The following is an 18,988-nucleotide window of genomic DNA, read 5'->3' as shown; positions in this document are numbered from 1 at the left end:
TTATTTGAGCTTGCCATAATATGGACCAAATAGGGCTATCCTCTTTATACCACCACTACCTTGTCACAACACAACTGATTGGGTCAAATGCATTAAGAAGGAAAGAAATTCCACAAATTAACCTTTAACAAGGCACACCTATTAATTGAAATGCATTCCAGGTGACTACCTCATGAAGCTGGTTGATAGAATGTTAAGAATGTGAAACGACGCCATCAAGACAAAAGGTGGCTGTTAAAATATATTTTGATGTTTTTTTACAAGAAAATATAGTCTTTTTTCTTTCTTTCTCCAAAAATAATAACAGTTGGGACTATAATGATGTTATAAACCATTGTACATTACTTTAACAAATCAAATTGTTCAACCCTTCTGTAGTCTTAACATTCTGTATACTCCCCTTGTCCTAAGGGTAAAAAATGACCCGCTTTCAATAAACCCATAAAATAAAGCAGCTTAATTGAATTTTAAACCCCAAATCTATTTTGCGTGTAGAAACAACCAGTCATTCATCACACACTTTGTGAAAATCTGGGTTTTGCCTCTTCACAATGCAGAAAGACTGCATTTAATCAGTGAACACCACTCGTTTGTATGACAACACACCTGTCATAAAAAAATGTGTTACTAAAGTAGAGGTTTATTATTGTTATTATTGCTAAAGGTCTGCATAGGTGTATACATTACATTTTTTAGCTAGAGAGAGCACGTGTTTAGCCTTAGAAAGTAGCAGAAATGTGCAAAAGTAGTTTTGAATGCATTTTATTGAAAGAAAACAATAACAGTCTTGAATGTTTTTAGCAACATAGTGATATATTCTTATATACTGTACAATGAGGAATTCAAATACAAAATACTAGTTTTCTCCCATTGTTTAACCATTTCCCCCACCCACAAGGTGTATAAACAACAATAAATAAGAATAAAATAAGATAATAGATACAAAACAAAAACATGTAGAACATAAATCAATCAAACCTAGCACATGTAGGACAGTATGCAAGTGTGTGTGCATGGACTTTGCAGATCTATTTCTCACATGTGCGGCATATAGTATTTGTTTTACAGTCCTTCTTTGGGGGGCAGAATTGGCATCTCCTCCTCTTGTCTGCCCCAGATGCAGCCTCAGGTGGATCAGGACAATATTCAGCCCACTGAACAGCTTTCACAAGCACTGCAGAGGCTGCTGTGTGTGGTGGGGGCACTCTCTTCTTTGAATGTGTGGGGTTACAAGTGCCTTTCCCAGCTTCTCCAGGAACACCCTCCTCTTGTTCCACTTATCAGGCATCCAGGTAGGGTTGATCTTGTTCTATATCACGAAGGCATTGTATGAGGACACACCAATGATGTTAAACAAGATGACCATGGGACCAGTCATCCTCCTGCAGCTGTAAGTTCCAATCACCTTGTCCAGGTTGTCCATGCCTCCTTTGTTGTGGTTGTAGTCCATGATGATGGCTGGCTTCCTGTCCTCACAATCACTGATCTCAGCCAGTTGGTGCAGTGTGCTCAGGAGGACCACATTCTTGTTCCTCTTTGGGAGGTAAGAAAAAACTAGAGTGGTAGTGGGGGTGGAGGAAAACTTTGATGAGAAGGCCTCTCTCCCCATTGTTGCGAGGAGTGCAGGGGTGAGCTCATTCCTGTTCTCTCTAACAGTGCCAACCATGGTGATCTTCCTCTTCAGGAGATGCTGGCTGAGTTCATAAGAGGTGAAGAAATTGCCACATGTGAAATTGTGCCTCCTCAGTCCATCTGTCACATCAAGCACAACCAGCATCCCCTGGTTCTTCAACGGGCTTCCACTGGTCGACTTCCCTTTGTAGACTTGCATCTTCCAAGCGTAGATGGATTGTGCGTCACAGGTCACCCATATATTGATGCCATACTTGCTGGGCATATGTGAACCGATTCAGGAAAGTCACAAGTTCACAGGAAAGCTGTATGAATTTCAAAAATATTTTTTTTATCAAAATGCATTTTTTGGGGGAGAAATGCCTTCTCAAACATGTGAACTTTCATGTGCCTTAATATCAAACTTGTATGCCATCTGTAAATATGAATAAAATTGTTAAATTAGGAGCCTAGTTGGTTTAGCCACAGAAAAAGTGGGCAACCTTCCCGCTAGACATGATTGACTGAGATTTTGAGTGGGCTGGACATGTCAAGAGATGAGTTTGGATTGATTGGTCTACCATATAGCATGTGTCTGTCTATTGGAGCTGGTCAATATATTTAGGTCATCGTGTTGAACGCAGCTTAAACATTTTTTTAAATTGCGTATCCAAACTGCACAAACCTAATGTCAAGTTAAAGTGTACATTTAGCTAGCTAAATTTAGATGGCTCGCTCACTAGCTAACATTATGTGTATGCTCTCCACTTTCTGAAGGACCGAGTTTTGAAATCAGTGGAATTTGAGATGGAGAAAACACCAGTCTGGTTTACATCATCAATCTAAGGCAACCATGCATGGCCTCAGACAGGAGACCATGATATATACCAGTAAGATTTTCAGATATTAAATGTTTCTAATTTTGACAGAAAGTGGTTTCATTTTAAGTGTACTGTTAGCTAGCTAACGTTATGTGTATGATCTTATTCTTCATAATGCAGACACATTTGCTTGGCTAGTTATAGCCATAGTACCTGGTGGTTAGCTACTTGCAGATTCATGCAGGGTAGTAACATAATGAGTTGTGATAATGGTCCATTGTTTAGCTAGCTATCTAGCTAGCAACATGTGTTAACAAAATACTCTTATTTTGACAAAGTATTTCCATTTCAAGTTAAAGTGCACTGTTAGCTAGCTAGCTAACTTTAGATGGCTGGCTCGCTAACTAATGTTACGTCATGCGTTGGGATTCATTTTTTTTACCTAGCTAGCTATCTAGCTACATCTCTTAATAGAAGACTCTCGTCTTATTGTGCCAGAGCGCAGAAATAACTGATGCATTTTTGAACGTTCAACACCCGTTGAATATGTCCAGTGTCAGTAAACGTCAGCAACAAAGCGTAATTCAATTGTTGACAGCAGCACAGGTAGAGTCACCAACGCCATGGATAATGTGAAATTAGCCTAACCATTTCTGCTAGGGCGACAAAAATGGTCAGAGTGGGGTTTGCCAGTTAGCTTAGGTGCTTTACTGTAGTTGTGAGGTTAGAGCTTTCGGAACAACCCTATTTATTGGCCAGAGCGTCCAGTGTGGCTCTGATTGCGAAACCACTTACTACCCTCTCCACTACTGTTCTATTGATGTGGATAGTGGGGTGCTCCCTCTGCTGTTTCCTGAAGTCCACAATCATCTCCTTATTTTTGTTGATGTTGAGTGTGAGGTTATTGTCCTGACACCACACTCCGAGGGCCCTCACCTCCTCCCTGTAGGCCTTTTCGTTGTTGATGGTCGTTGTTGGTAATCAAGCCTACCACTGTAGTGTCGTCTGCAAACATGATGATTGAGTTGGAGGTGTACATGGCCACACAGTCGTGGGTAAACAGGGAGTACAGGAGAGGGCTCAGAACGCACCCTTGTGGGGTCCGAGTGTTGAGGATCAGCGGGGTGGAGATGTTGTTACCTACTCTCACCACCTGGGGGCGGCCAAGAAGTCCAGTACCCAGTTTCACATGGCGGGGTTGAGACCCAGGGTCTCGAGCTTGATGACGAGTTTGGAGGGTACTATGGTGTTAAATGCTGAGCTGTAGTCGATGAACAGCATTCTCACATAGGTATTCCTCTTGTCCAGATGGGTTAGAGCAGTGTGGTTGAGATTGCATCGTCTGTGGACCTATTTGGGCAGAAAGCAAATTGGAGTGGGTCTAGGGTGTCGGGTAGGGTGGAGGTGATATGGTCCTTGACTAGTCTCTCAAAGGGGCAGCTCGGGACAGAGGGGCAGCTTGGGACACAGGGGCAGCTTGGGACACAGGGGCAGCTTGGGACAGAGGGGCAGCTCGGGACAGAGGGGCAGCTCGGGACAGAGGGGCAGCTCGGGACAGAGGGGCAGCTCGGGACAGAGGGGCAGCTCGGGACAGAGGGGCTCTGGCGCCTCTGGGCTGACTGGCGGATCTGGAAAAGTCTGGCTGACTGGCGGATCTGGAAGAGTCTGGCTGACTGGCGAATCCTGGCTGACTGGTGGATCCTGGCTGACTGGCGGATCTGGAAGTCTGGCTGACTGGCGGATCCTGGCAGACTGGCAGATCTGGAAGATCCTGGCTGACTGGCTGATCTGGAAGAGTCTGGCTGACTGGCAGATCTGGAAGAATCTGGCTGACTGGCGGATCCTGGCTGACTGGCGGATCTGGAAGAGTCTGGCTGACTGGCGGATCTGGAAGTCTGGCTGACTGGCGGATCCTGGCAGACTGGCGGATCTGGAAGATTCTGGCTGACTGGCGGATCTGGAAGAGTCTGGCTGACTGGCGGATCTGGAAGAGTCTGGCTGACTGGCGGATCCTGGCAGACTGGCGGATCTGGAAGATCCTGGCTGACTGGCGGGTCCTGGCTGACTGGCTGACCCGGATCTGGCTGACTGGCGGATCTGGAAGAGTCTGGCTGACTGGCGGACCAGGAAGAGTCTGGCTGACTGGCGGACCTGGAAGAGTCTGGCTGACTGGCGGACCTGGAAGAGTCTGGCTGACTGGCGGACCTGGAAGAGTCTGGCTGACTGGCGGACCTGGAAGAGTCTGGCTGACTGGCGGACCTGGAAGAGTCTGGCTGACTGGCGGACCCGGAAGACTCTGGCTGACTGGCTGACCCGGAAGACTCTGGCTGACTGGCGGACCCGGAAGACTCTGGCTGACTGGCGGACCCGGAAGAGTCTGGCTGACTGGCGGATCTGGAAGAGTCTGGCTGACTGGCGGATCCTGGCAGACTGGCGGATCTGGAAGATCCTGGCTGACTGGCGGGTCCTGGCTGACTGGCTGACTGACGGATCCTGGCTGACTGGCGGATCTGGAAGAGTCTGGCTGACTGGCGGACCAGGAAGAGTCTGGCTGACTGGCGGACCTGGAAGAGTCTGGCTGACTGGCGGACCTGGAAGAGTCTGGCTGACTGGCGGACCTGGAAGAGTCTGGCTGACTGGCGGACCTGGAAGAGTCTGGCTGACTGGCGGACCCGGAAGACTCTGGCTGACTGGCGGACCCGGAAGACTCTGGCTGACTGGCGGACCCGGAAGACTCTGGCTGACTGGCGGACCCGGAAGACTCTGGCTGACTGGCGGACCCGGAAGACTCTGGCTGACTGGCTGACCCGGAAGACTCTGACTGACTGGCGGACCCGGAATAGTCTGGCTGACTGGCGGACCCGGAAGAGTCTGGCTGACTGGCGGATCTGGAAGAGTCTGGCTGACTGGCGGATCTGGAAGAGTCTGGCTGACTGGCGGATCCTGGCTGACTGGCGGATCCTGGCGGATCTGGAAGACTCTGGCTGACTGGCGGATCCTGGCAGATTGACGGCTCTGGCTGCTCCATGCTGACTGGCGGCTCTGGCTGCTCCATGCTGACTGGCGGCTCTGGCTGCTCCATGCTGACTGACGGCTGTGGCTGCTCCATGCTGACTGACGGCTCTGGCTGCTCCATGCTGAGTGACGGCTCTGGCTGCTCCATGCTGAGTGACTTCTCTGGCTGCTCCATGCAGACTGACGGCTCTGGCGGCTTCTTGCAGACTGGCGGCTCTGGCGGCTTCTTGCAGACTGGCGGCTCTGGCGGTTTCTTGCAGACTGGCAGCTCTGGCTGCTCCATGCAGACTGGCAGCTCTGGCTGCTCCATGCAGACTGGCAGCTCTGGCTGCTCCATGCAGACTGGCAGCTCTGGCAGCTCCTTGCAGACTGGCAGCTCCTTGCAGACTGGCAGCTCTGGCAGCTCCTTGCAGACTGGCAGCTCTGGCTGCTCCATGCAGACTGGCAGCTCTGGCTGCTCCATGCAGACTGTCAGCTCTGGCTGGTCCGAACAGGCAGGAGACTCCAGCAGCGCTTTAGAGGAGGAAGGCTCTGGCAGCGCTAAACAGGCGGGACACTCCGACAGTGCAGCAGAGGAGGAAGGCTCTGGCAGCGCTGGAGAGGCGAGGTGCACTGTAGGCCTGATGCGTGGTGCTGGCACTGGTGGTACTGGGCCAAGGACACGCCTGGAAGCCTGGTGCGGGGAGCTGCCACCGGAGGGCTGGTGCGTGGAGGTGGTACTGGGTAGACCGGACCGTGCAGGCGCACTGGAGCTCTTGAGCACCGAGCCTGCCCAACCTTACCTGGTTGAATACTCCCGGTCGCTCTGCCAGTGCGGCGATGTGGAATAGCCCCTACTGGGCTATGCAGGCGAACCGGGGACACCATGCGCAAGGCTGGTGCCATGTAAGCCGGCCCAAGGAGACGCACTGGGGACCAGATGCGTAGAGCCGGCTTCATGGCATTTGGCTCGATGCTCACTCTAGCCCGGCCGATACGCGGAGCTGGAATATACCGCACCGGGCTATGCACCCGCACTGAGGACACCGTGCGCACCACAGCATAACACGGTGCCTGCCCGGTCTCTCTAGCCCCCCGGTAACCACAGGAAGTTGACGCAGGTCTCCCACCTGGCTTCGCCATACTTCCTGTGAGTCCCCCCCAATACATTTTTGGGGCTGACTCTCGGGCTTCTAACCGCGTCGCAGTGCTGCCTCCTCATACCAGCGCCTCTCCGCTTCCGCCGCCTCCAGCTCTTCTTTGGGGCGGCAATATTGTCCTGGCTGTGCCCAGGGTCCTTTACCGTCCAGTTCGTCCTCCCATGTCCATTCCTCTTTGAGCTGCACCTTGGGGCGGCTACACTCCCCTAGTTTAGCCTAGGGTCCTCTCCCGTTGAGGATTTCTTCCCAAGTCCAGAAGTCCTTATTACGCTGCTCCTGCTGCTGCCCGTTACCACGCCGCTTGGTCCTGTTGTGGTGGGTGATTCTGTCACAGTTTTCTGTAGGTGAAAGAGAGGCAGACCAAAATGCGGCGTGGCTATTACGATCCATGTTTAATAAAACAGAAGTAAACACGAATCAAATACAAAACAAACAAACATAACAAGAAAACCAAAACAGCCTAATACTGGTGCAAACTAGCACACGACAGACATAAGGACAATCTCCCACAAAACTCAACACCAAACAGGCTACCTAAATATGGTTCCCAATCAGAGACAATGACTAACACCTGCCTCTGACTGAGAACCATATCAGGCCAAACACAGAAACATACAAACCAGACACACAACATAGAATGCCCACTCAGATCACACCCTGACCAAACAAAACATATAAACATACAAAGCAAACTATGGTCAGGGTGTGACAAGTTTCTGGTTTGGGAATGTTTTAATAGTTGCTATGGGTACGACATCGCCGGTGCACTTGCTAATAAACTAGCTCACCGAATCAGTGTATTCATCAATGTTGTAGTTTGACTCAATGCGGAACATATCCCAATCCAATTAACAAAGAAGTATTAAGATGTATGCTCAATACAAAAGTCTAACCAACTCATCGCAGCTCTGACACAAAAATGAAAGAGGCAATTACTCAAAATAGAAAGGAATTAATTAGTTTTTCTACCGCCAATCAAAAACCACACATGGCTAAAAATTACTAGTATAAATCATGAAATGTATCAATTTCACTTAAGGTCTAGAGGTTGAGAACTATACCGTATACAATTCAAAATAGTTGGCGGATTTCTGATGTCCCAATACCATGGCATCAGGTTTATGAACTGATATACAAAACAACATTTGATGCATCAATCCGTTCTTTTCAATTTAAGCTAATATATAAAATTCTTGCCACAAAAACAATACTCAATATATGGGACATTGAGCAGTCAGCTCTGTGCAGACTCTGCAATGAAGAAACAGAATCAATAGATCTCTTTTGGTACTGCCCTACGGTAACTAGCTTTTGTTGTCAGGTCCAGGAGTGGTTGCTGAGTCATAAAATCTGTTTTCAGATGGACCTACAAACAGTACTGTTAGGAGATCTGAAAAACCAAAATCAATCAATGGGAAAAATGATTATACCCTTAGAATGTATTGCAAAAGGAAACAGTAAAATGGTAGTGTACTGGGAAAGATGAGTTACTGAGGGGTGGCATTTGATTAGAGGGAATGGTTGATTTGATGGAGTACTGTTCACATAGGAGGAGGCTAAATGCACTGTATATACAGTAACTGAATTGTAATGTTTTCCAACAAGTCCTCCAACCAGAGGGTGGTAGGGGCAAACCATAATAATAATCATATAAATGATAAAAAGGGATCAGAAATGATGCAACTAATGTTATTTGATAGACTAATCTGTCTGCTAGTTTCAAGTCTTCCAAGCAGAGGAGGGTGTGTTAAGGGCAAATAATAACAATAAAAGGAGATCTGAAATGATGCAAGTATTTTTATTTGATAGACTAATCTGTCTGCTAGTTTCATAGCTGATATATCCCTCCCCTCCCACCTCAGTATGTGTCTAGCTGACAGGACTATAGAGATGTGTCCCAGTGTGTACATCATCACCAAAGCTGCTCTTCGAATATGGATAGTGATGTTTGTGGGCAACAAATTTGAACTGACAGCATTTTAGCAATATGAAATCTTATTCAAATCTGTTCATATACCCACCCAGGAAGAATATGACACAAATAATCTGACAAGAGAGCACTTGTATGAGTCATTTTCACGTTTTCATAAATTCTTAAAATGTTTGGGAATTGCGTATACTAAGGCATTTGTGGAAATTCTATAGCAACATAGAGCTGGAAAGCGGCCGTGCATATGGACAATTAACACAATACAGTAAATAAAATTGAATAAAATCCTCCAGGATTGGTGTCTACTCAGAACGGTGCACAATATCCAATCAGAGCTACAGTAGGTCTTTATGCAAACAAGCCATTAACTTGGAACTGGACTGTGTGTTTATGGGCAGTTGCAACAGATTGACTTTACATCATTAGAACGCATTTGCCAAAAGCCGCAAAATACACCTGAATGGATTTCTGCTAATATGTAAATACCACTGGAGTCCTCTTATATTTGGGAACTTTACTGTCCTTTTGATCAAACAACCATAAAATGGAAGGCTCTCTCTCCCTCTGTTATGCACATCAACAACAACAACAAGATCAACAACTAATGCTAGCCTGAGCAAGTTGATCTAAAATCTATCGAAGGAAAATTTGATAAAACCTCTCAAACTTTTTCAGCTAGTTGGCCGTCAAAATTGCACCTGTGAACAATAAGGAATTGTAGCCTACTCGTCTTTCTGCAGCTTGCCTGCCAATGCATGCTTGTCCCAAACAAGCACCCAAGCTAACTGGCTAAAGTTGGTTAGCTTGCTAGCTAGCTATTTTCAGACAAAAATGAACACTTTGCTCAAACTATTTTAATCGACCTAGCAGAGCTGGTTAGGCTGTTTACATATTATCTAGAGCATTCTTGACTAACTATTACTTTTTTTGCCTATGTTTACTGACACCAGTCATATTCAGCGGGTGTTGTGCTTTTGTAAACAAATCAGTTATTCTGTGCACTGGCACATTCAGACGAGAATAGCCAGAGTGAATTTGTGAACACTAGAGATGAACTAATGTTATCCAGTTAGCCTAAGTTCAAATGACACAAGCATCTCTAGCTGTGTATAGCAACCAAAAAACGATATGAGGGGAAAAGTCAGTCACTTACCCACTCCTCCAAAGACATGACATGCCATCCTCCTAGCAGCTAGCTATCTAGCTAACGTTACACTTTGTGTTTTTAGCTTGCTACATAAATACATACGCTAGTCTATTAGCCACGTTGTGACTGACTTGTGATCATTGACTTTGCTAGTTAGATTATATTGACATTCACAGGCTTAGTTACATTTGGCCAGTCTTGTCCAAAATATTGAGTCATTGAAACTGAAACAGTGCATCCTTAATGGAGGCAGCAAACAATGTACCAGGTCAGCTGTGATTTACACCCTGATAGCAATGTTTTTTGGACTACCAAGAAATGTATTGGTAAATTATATTAATCATGCATTGAACTGCATCCATCTATTCTGCCAACAATGCCTTAGTGTATGTCATGGTATGTTGAGTCAAATATAACCTATTTTTAAACCTCTTATGTTGGTTTTGTGGCATAAACTAGGAATCTTATATGTTTTACTTATATTATGCATATCTGTTTGTTTCTTATCTGCAAAGTAGTTCAAATGCTGTCAGTTCTACTTTAAGCATGTTTATGACAAGGATCATGAAGGATTATATGGTTTACTTCTCTTTGAAGATAGTAATATATTACTGTCTTTACAACAGAGAAACAAAACCATCAATACATTTATGAGTATAGACAAGGGCATAGAGAACTGGAACAGGAGGAATCTATTTGATGTGTCCACTTGATTTGATACCGAAATCAGTATGTCCTGACCTGCCGCCTACTGTTTACAAATGGTTACTCCTGCATTGGTGTCTGGAAATCTGACTTGATTGCTCTTTTTAATCTTAATGCATTTAGTATTGAGTTTGTGTACTTGGGTTGAAAATGCACCAACACACATATGGGGGGTGTTTATATTTGTCCTATTTCACTGCAAGTACAAGTTGGTAACATGTGTTCATGTGCAAGGTGTGAAATGGAAATGTGTTTTGCATATCCCAACTCCTTCTTTCACAGCCAGGGATCATGAGTTGAATCATTATTGGATTTAGCCCGTCAACGTCATAAGTGTACAACATATTCGTTCAGTTAAACCATCATGTGTCATAATGTTACATCCCAGATTAAATAGTAGTAATATATAATCCTACGTTAGCCATATAGAATAAAACAAGCACAAAGTCACACTGTGGCTTCAGAGTTAAGATATCGTCACACAGCTTAAGCCATGTTCTGAATATGAAGACTTAGCTAAATCTCTCAGCTTTACCTTATCTCATATCAGACACTTCAGGGAAAGTGCTGTGGATTGGAGTTTTCATCCCCACTGTCTGATTCGTTAGGGGCCACCTTCACTGCAGCCACTATCTGTGTCTCTCCTCCTCTCTTCTTTTCCCCCCACACCTGTCATCTCCTCTCTGTCCATCCTCTCCTCTCCTCTCCTTTCCTTCATCCAGTCTAAATTACCATGGTCGGCTGCTCCCCATCTCCTCCAGGGATTAGTAGAGCTAAACGCAGAGAGAGGCTCAGTAGCATATGTGCAACAGCTCCTTCTCGGATTCGCAAATTCAAGCAGTGATTGAGGGGAGCAGGGAGTTTCATGTGGGCCCCACTCAGCTCACCAAGCTGTGAGGTGCCACGTTGCCAAAATGACCTCAAACCAACATTAAAGCGACCTTCAGCGGGATTTAGGGGGCCGGCGCTCTCGCTGGAACGCAATGATAAGGCTGCAGATTAACTGATGAGACTGGAGGGGATGAGACCGACCCCTGCGATGCAGGAGATTAAGAAAGCTCACACATGCACACCTCTACACACATACACAGAGAGACACACTCACACACCGAAATCTGAAATTTATTTTATTGTGATTTGTTAAGTACTGCATTCTGCTCAGTGTCTTCACAGGTGGCTGTAGATACATCTGCAGAATTAGAGTAAAATGTAATAGGTTATTTAAATATACACACACTGAAGTTATTTGGTTAGCAGAATGCAGTTCGATTAACAATAATTTAAGCTTTCAACTGATATAAGGAAGTTGATATTCCTAGATGTTTAATATCCATCATTTTTACGATTATTTATTTGAATTGCCCTCTACAGTATGTATTATATCGTCATAGGTTTTCAGTGGCTTTAGAAGTAATATCCATCATTTTTACGATTATTTATTTGAATTGCTGGAAAATGTCGACAGATGTCTCGCTGGCGGGGCGACTAGCCCTAATTAACTGCCAATATGCAAACAATCCATTGAATCAATGCAGTAAATCCACAGCCATACAATAAGAACATGCAACAAGTACTGATATTGTATTATATAATAGCACTTCTTTCCAAGAAAACAAAGGTGTTTACATGTTTTGTCTGCTTACATATATTTTAGAGGTTATTTATATAGAATATGTATAAATCCATATAAAATGTAATAATGTCATGAACCTTCTTATGATGGTCCAAAGGTCAGCCATGTATGGTCCATTTTAGTTTGTCAACTGTGGTTTGCCATATGCAGTGATAAAATATTGTGCAAAATAATGAATTTGAAGAATTTATCTGCATTAAATGTTTGTTTGCTAGCTAATTACGATCTCAGTTTCAACGTCTTCATGGCTATGCAAATTGTCCATTTTTCTTCACTTCCTGTTTGACTGCAATCGTGCCCAAAGTAATTATGGCCTGTTACTCCAACCCAGAAGCCAGGATATGCATAGAATTGGTACAATTGCAAATTGAAAACACTTTGAAGTTTGTAGAAATGTTAAAATAATGTATGAGACTATAACACAATTGATTTTGTAGGAGAAAATCCTGGAAAAACCAACCCGGAATTCTTTTTTATGTTTTGAGAGCCCATGCTCTTTCAATGAAAAGGTATGGGTGATTTTAATTAAAGGCCATGATGCAATTTTTTTAATTTTCCAGCTCCCAGATTGCAATTCCTCAGAGAAAATGGCTTCCACTAGATGTTTTTGTTCTAGGTGTTTTCCCTGGAGGAATGTTTCTTCCCAAACTTGAAGGCCATTTAGACTTTGTTTTGGATGCACAGGCTGAGTTGGAAATCTGTACTGGTGGTGCCACAATCCCGCAGCTGACAAAGAGGAGACAGCAAACTTGCTAATTTCTTGGCTTTTCTTTAAACATAACTCTCCTTTCCGTGATTAAATATTATTTAGGTGGTTAATTACATTCCTTGCCTGTGACCTTTTTGGATAAAATAAAAATGTAGTTTGACTGTTTTAACAAAGTATTTGTGTAGCTTTTTGGATTCCTTCATCTCTGCATGTTGAAATTGGATTACTCAAACGTCGATGAAAATTAATAACTAAACAGACTTTTGGGATATAAAGAAAACATGGATTTTATCTAACAAAATGACCATGTGTCGTGAACTTGTAGCTGGGACCCTTGGGATTGCAAATCCACTGGGGAAGATTTTCAAAAAATAGTAAGTGAATATTTAATCGCTATTTGTTTAGGAAGCCTGTGCTGGTTGAAAAATATTTTGTGTGCCGTCCTCAAACAATCGCATGGCATACTTTGGCGTTGTTGCTCCTATTGTAAATCGAACAATGCAGTTCGATTAACAATAAACTTTATAGCTTTCAACTGATATAAACCAGGAAGTTGTATATACCTAGATGTTTAATATCCATCATTTTTACGATTATTTATTTGAATTGCCCCTACAATTTCACCAGGAAGAATGTCGACAGATGTCTCCAGGAGTGTGTATGGCATAGAATGTAGCCTCTGACTTAACTGCCAATATGCCAACAATCCATTGAATCAATGCAGTAAATCCACAGCCATACACTGGCTGAAATCAGTTGATGATAGGACTTATGTAGATAAGTTGAACATGCAACAAGTACTGATAAACCAGTGTATTATATAATAGCACTCACTGCTTTCCAGAAAACAAAGGTGTTTACATGTTTTGTCTGCTTACATATATTTTAGAATGGTTATTTATATAGAATATGTGTATACAATCCATATAAAATGTATTTATAATGATATATTTTATTCTGTTACACAATTTCAGACATATCAGGAGCATTACTTTTATTTTCTGCATAACTAAAATCAGGATTATGTAATTAATTCCAATTAGACTGTATGCTGCATTGATTTCTCCCTGACCAATATGGTTGCCATTTTGAGACCCTTCTGGAAATTTGAGGGCTCATGTACATAGTCCCTCTACTGATTTAATTAAAGGCCATATTGTAGGTTAAATTTTACAATATAAATAGAATATTACAGTCGTGGCCAAAAGTTTTAAGAATGACACAAATATTAATTTTCACAAATTCTACTGCCTCTGTGTCTTTAGATATTTTTGTCAGATGTTACTATGGAATACTGAAGTATAATTACAAGCATGTCACAAGAGTCAAAGGCTTTTATTGACAATTACATGAAGTTGATGCAAATTGTCCATTTTTGCAGTGTTGATCCTTCTTTTTAAGACCTCTGCAATCTGCCCTGGCATGCTGTCAATTAACTTCTGGGCCACATCCTGACTGATGGCAGCCCATTCTTGCATAATCAATGCTTGGAGTTTGTCAGAATTTGTGTGTTTTTGTTTGTCCAACCGCCTCTTGAGGATTGACCACACGTTCTCAATGGGATTAAGGTCTGGGGAGTTTCCTGACCATGGACCCAAAATATCAATGTTTTGTTCCCTGACAGGGAGTTACTTATAGTTATCACTTTTGTCTTATGGCAAGGAGTTCCATCATGCTGGAAAAGGCATTGTTCGTCACCAAACTGTTCCTGGATGGTTCTCTGAGGTTACTCAGGAGAAGTTGCTCTCGGAGGATGTAGTTGGAGTACCATTCTTTGCATAGTAATGGCTGTGTTCTTGAGTAAAATTGCTGCATAGAATGCCCACTCCCTCTGACTGGGAGTTAAGGAGTAAACCACATGCTGCATGTAATGTAGTCTCTCTGACAGGGAGTTACTCCAGGAGTAAACCAGTGTATGCTGCATGACACATGACTGGGATGGTAACCACTCATAGTAATGTAGTCCTTGACTTCTCCGGACAAGCTTTTTCCCGGATGCCCCAAAAAGTGTATGCTGCAGTAAAGTCTCTCTGGGATTCATCAGAGAAAATGACTTTACCCCAGTCCTCAGACAGTTTAATCCCTGTACCTTTTGACAGAATATCAGTCTGTCCCTGATGTTTTCCCTGGAGGGAGTTACTCCAGTGAGTAAACTTCTTTGCTGCCCTTCTAATGTAGTCTCTCTGACAGGGATTACTCCAAAACCACTGTATGCTGCATAGTAATGTAGTGACAGGGATGTTACTCAGGAGTAAACCAGTGTATGCTGCCATAATCCTGAGGGAGTTACAAGCTCTGTACTGGTGGTGCCACAGGGAGTCCCCAGTGTAGCTGAATCAACAATAGGAGAAACAGTGTATGCTGCATAGTAATGTAGTCTGGACTTTACTCCAGGGCACCCTGTAGCCTTCTTCACAACAATTGAACGGCTGCTGCATAGTAATGTATTCTCTGACAGGGAGTTACCGAGTAAATGTGTATGCTTTAGTAATGTGTCTCTCTGTTACTCCAGGGAGTGTATGCAATATCCTTGCCTGTGAAACCAGTGTATGCTTTTTGTGTTAGGGCTGAACCAGTGTATGCTGGAAAATGTTTTCTGACAGGGAGTTACAGTTAATTTGCAAGGCAAAGTTAGGGACTGTATGCTGCATAGTAATTGCAATCTCATCTGATCACTCTTTACTCCAGTAATGTATGCTCATAACATTCTGGAGTATATGCTGCATAATGTAGCCATCATGACAAGTTACTGAGGCAGCAAACTGTATGCTGAATAGTAATGTAGTCTTCTGACATTACTCAAAAACCAGTGTATGCATAGTAATGTAGTCTCTCTGACAGGGAGTTAAAAAGGAGTAAACATGTATGCTGCATAGTAATGTTTCTCTGACAGGGAGTTACTCCAGGAGTAAACCAGTGTATGCTGCATAGTAATGTGTCAGTGAACTGGCAGTGTGGTGCCAGGACATCACAGGGAGTTACTCCAGGCATCTGACCGTAATGTGCTCTCTGACAGAGGAGTAGTGTGAGTAAACGGCTCAGTAATGTATCACTCTGACAGGGAGTTACCTCCAGGATCCAGTGTATGCTGCATAGTAATGTAGTCTCTCTGCGGTGTCAGAGGAAATTCCATAAAATTGTCAGAGACTCCAGTAAACCAGTGTATGTTATAGAATGTAGTCTCTCTGACTTACCCAGGAGTAAACCACTGTATGCTGCATAGTAATGTAGTCTCTCTGACAGGGAGTTACCGGAGTAAACCACTGTATGCTGCATATTCTTGGACCACCCCACTGTGCTCTGTAATGTAGTCTCTCTGACAGACCAGTCTGTATCTATAAATGTAGTCTCTCTGACAGGGAGACAGATAGACCAGAGTGTAGTTTGACAGGGAGTTACCCAGGAGTAAACCAGTGACCTAGTAATGTAGTCTCTCTGACAGGGAGTTACTCCAGGAGTAAACCAGTGTATGCTGCATAGTAATGTAGTCTCTCTGACAGGGAGTTACTCCAGGAGTAAACCAGTGTATGCTGCATAGTAATGTAGTCTCTCTGACAGGGAGTTACTCCAGGAGTAAACCAGTGTATGCTGCATAGTAATGTAGTCTCTCTGACAGGGAGTTACTCCAGGAGTAAACCACTGCATAGTAATGTAGTCTGCACTGGAAAACCACTGTATGTAGTAATGTAGTCTCTCTGACAGGGAGTTACTCCAGGAGTAAACCACTGTATGCTGCATAGTAATGTAGTCTCTCTGACAGGGAGTTACTCCAGGAGTAAACCACTGTATGCTGCATAGTAATGCCAATTCTGTAAATAATAGGTTAATTAAGCAAGGCTTTGATTATGAATTGATCACAGCCAAATTATTATAGATGATGTCGCACACAGGGTAGCCTTTTTGATTTTACAGAAACAAATACGAAACCAATCAGGTGGTTGTTCGACAAAACGAAGCTTCAGATATCACTGATCACGTGCTTTTGGTAAAGTGATACAAGCATCGGCACACTTCTTCGAAGTAAACTGTTTTGTGATTTCGATGCAAAACTCAGAGCTCTGGTATCAAACGTAACATAGGGCGTAGGGCTTCTCCACTTCTTACATGAGTGTAGTATTAGCTATTGGATTGGTATAATGCAATGTAAAGGAAAAAATATATATAATGACTTACTGACACAGAGGGATCCATGTTCCTGCTGACAAAGCCTAACATAACCACACTGATAACCTTATACCTAACATTAAATTCACCAAAAAGCAAACGTTTGTATTCATGAATTTTTACGATTTGGCTGTTTTAAAATTTGTGCCTGTGGTAAATAGTGGAGACCCAAAATGCATGCCATTTTGTGATAATGATTTAGACAAAGGACATGGCATCCATGTGAATTTATAGCTTTATAGTTATTATTCTTATTAATGCACCACATATTATTACACTTACATTTGCTACCTAATTTTGCTGCCAAACTGCTTCAAATAGGGTGATTAGTTTAGGTAGATGGCTAGCGAAATTATAACCCTTTTCATTCTACTAAGCTATATGGCATTGTTTTAAGGTCATACCCTGGATAATTTAGCTATTTTATTTTATTACCCCTTGAAGTATAAAAAAATATATATATATATATATATATTTGATGAACAATTTAATTTGGCCGTACACCTATTAGCCCATACAAACACATTGAATAACAGATTCACTACATGGAATAACAGATAGTCCCGCAAAAAATCAAAAGGATGTTTGTGCTATGTGTTTTTACCCCTTATTTTTGGCCCTAAAAGGTCTATATATACAGTTGAAGTCGGAAGTTTACATACACTTAGGTTGGTTTACATACACTTCGGTCAATAAAACTCATTTTTCAACCACTCCACAAATTTCTTGTTAACAAACTATTGTTTTGGCAAGTCGTGATGAAACATATAAAGGTTGAAATAAATCATTCTCTCTACTATTATTCTGACATTTCACATTCTTAAAATAAAGTGGTGATCCTAACTGACCTAAGACAGGGAATTTTTACAAGGATTAAATGTCAGAAATTGTGAAAAACTGAGTTTAAATGTATTTGGCTAAGGCGTATGTAAACTTCCGACTTCAACTGTACGTATACTTCCATAATGTTTTTCAACAGGTCTGTGGGCATTCAAGAGGAAAACAACTGACAAGTACGTTTTTGTGAGAGTTTCACCTTTCCACAGAGGGGCTAGTGTGTAGCCCAAACTGTTCGGACGCTAGACAGAATTTGGCATATCATCTATACCGACTTCAAGTACCAAGACGCGTTGGTTATAGGGCAAAACAGAGAACACCATGGTGTTCGGGAAAGTCATCTATCCAAAGATGGGCCATAATAGTTCAGACACTACAGACAATTTTGGGAGAAGACTGATTTTTGGGATGTCTCAGGGTCTGACAAACACTGCTCTAACTCTGTCACCTTTCACTGCAGATGAGGATGTGGCAGATTGAGACACTTGCAATTTAAAAAATCTCTAGTTTATGGTGGCAGATTTTTTATGAGGATTTCTTTATTATGCTATTTAGATTTCCGCAGCTCTAGAGGTTTTTAATAAGATCTCTATGGTACCTCTAGATCACAGAAGATATCCCTAGTCTTTAACTTCTTCGATATAGGGGGCGCTCTTTTAATTTTTGGATAAAAAAACGTTCCCATTTTAAACAAGATATTTTGTCACGAAAAGATGCTCGACTATGCATATAATTGACAGCTTTGGAAAGGAAACACTCTGACATTTCCAAAACTGCAAAGATATTGTCTGTGAGTGCCCCAGAACTAATGCTACAGGTGAATCCAAGATTAAATTTCATACAGGAAATGCCCCAGATTTTGAATGCGCTGTGTTCCAATGTCTCCTTATATGGCTGTGAATGCGCAAGGAATGAGCCTACACTTTCTGTCGTTTCCCCAAGGTGTCTGCAGCATTGTGACGTATTTGTAGGTATATCATTGGAAGTTTGACCATAAGAGACTACATTTACCAGGTGTCCGCCTGGTGTCCTCCGTCAAAATGATTGCGTAATCTCCAGCTTCATGCATGTTTCCATTTGTTTCAGAAGAGAAAGGCAACTGCCACGAATGATTTATCATCGAAAAGATATGTGAAAAACACCTTGAGGATTGATTCTAAACAACGTTTGCCATGTTTCTGTCGATATTATGGAGTTAATTTGGAAAAAAGTTTGGCGTTGTAGTGACTGAATTTTAGGGTTTTTTTCTTAGCCAAACGTGATGAACAAAACGGAGC

Source organism: Oncorhynchus masou, chromosome 25 (genome assembly GCF_036934945.1).
Source record: "Oncorhynchus masou masou isolate Uvic2021 chromosome 25, UVic_Omas_1.1, whole genome shotgun sequence".
In the NCBI taxonomy this organism is placed as follows: domain Eukaryota; kingdom Metazoa; phylum Chordata; class Actinopteri; order Salmoniformes; family Salmonidae; genus Oncorhynchus; species Oncorhynchus masou.
The sequence above is the reverse complement of the archived record's forward strand: the minus strand, read 5'-3'. Positions refer to the sequence as shown.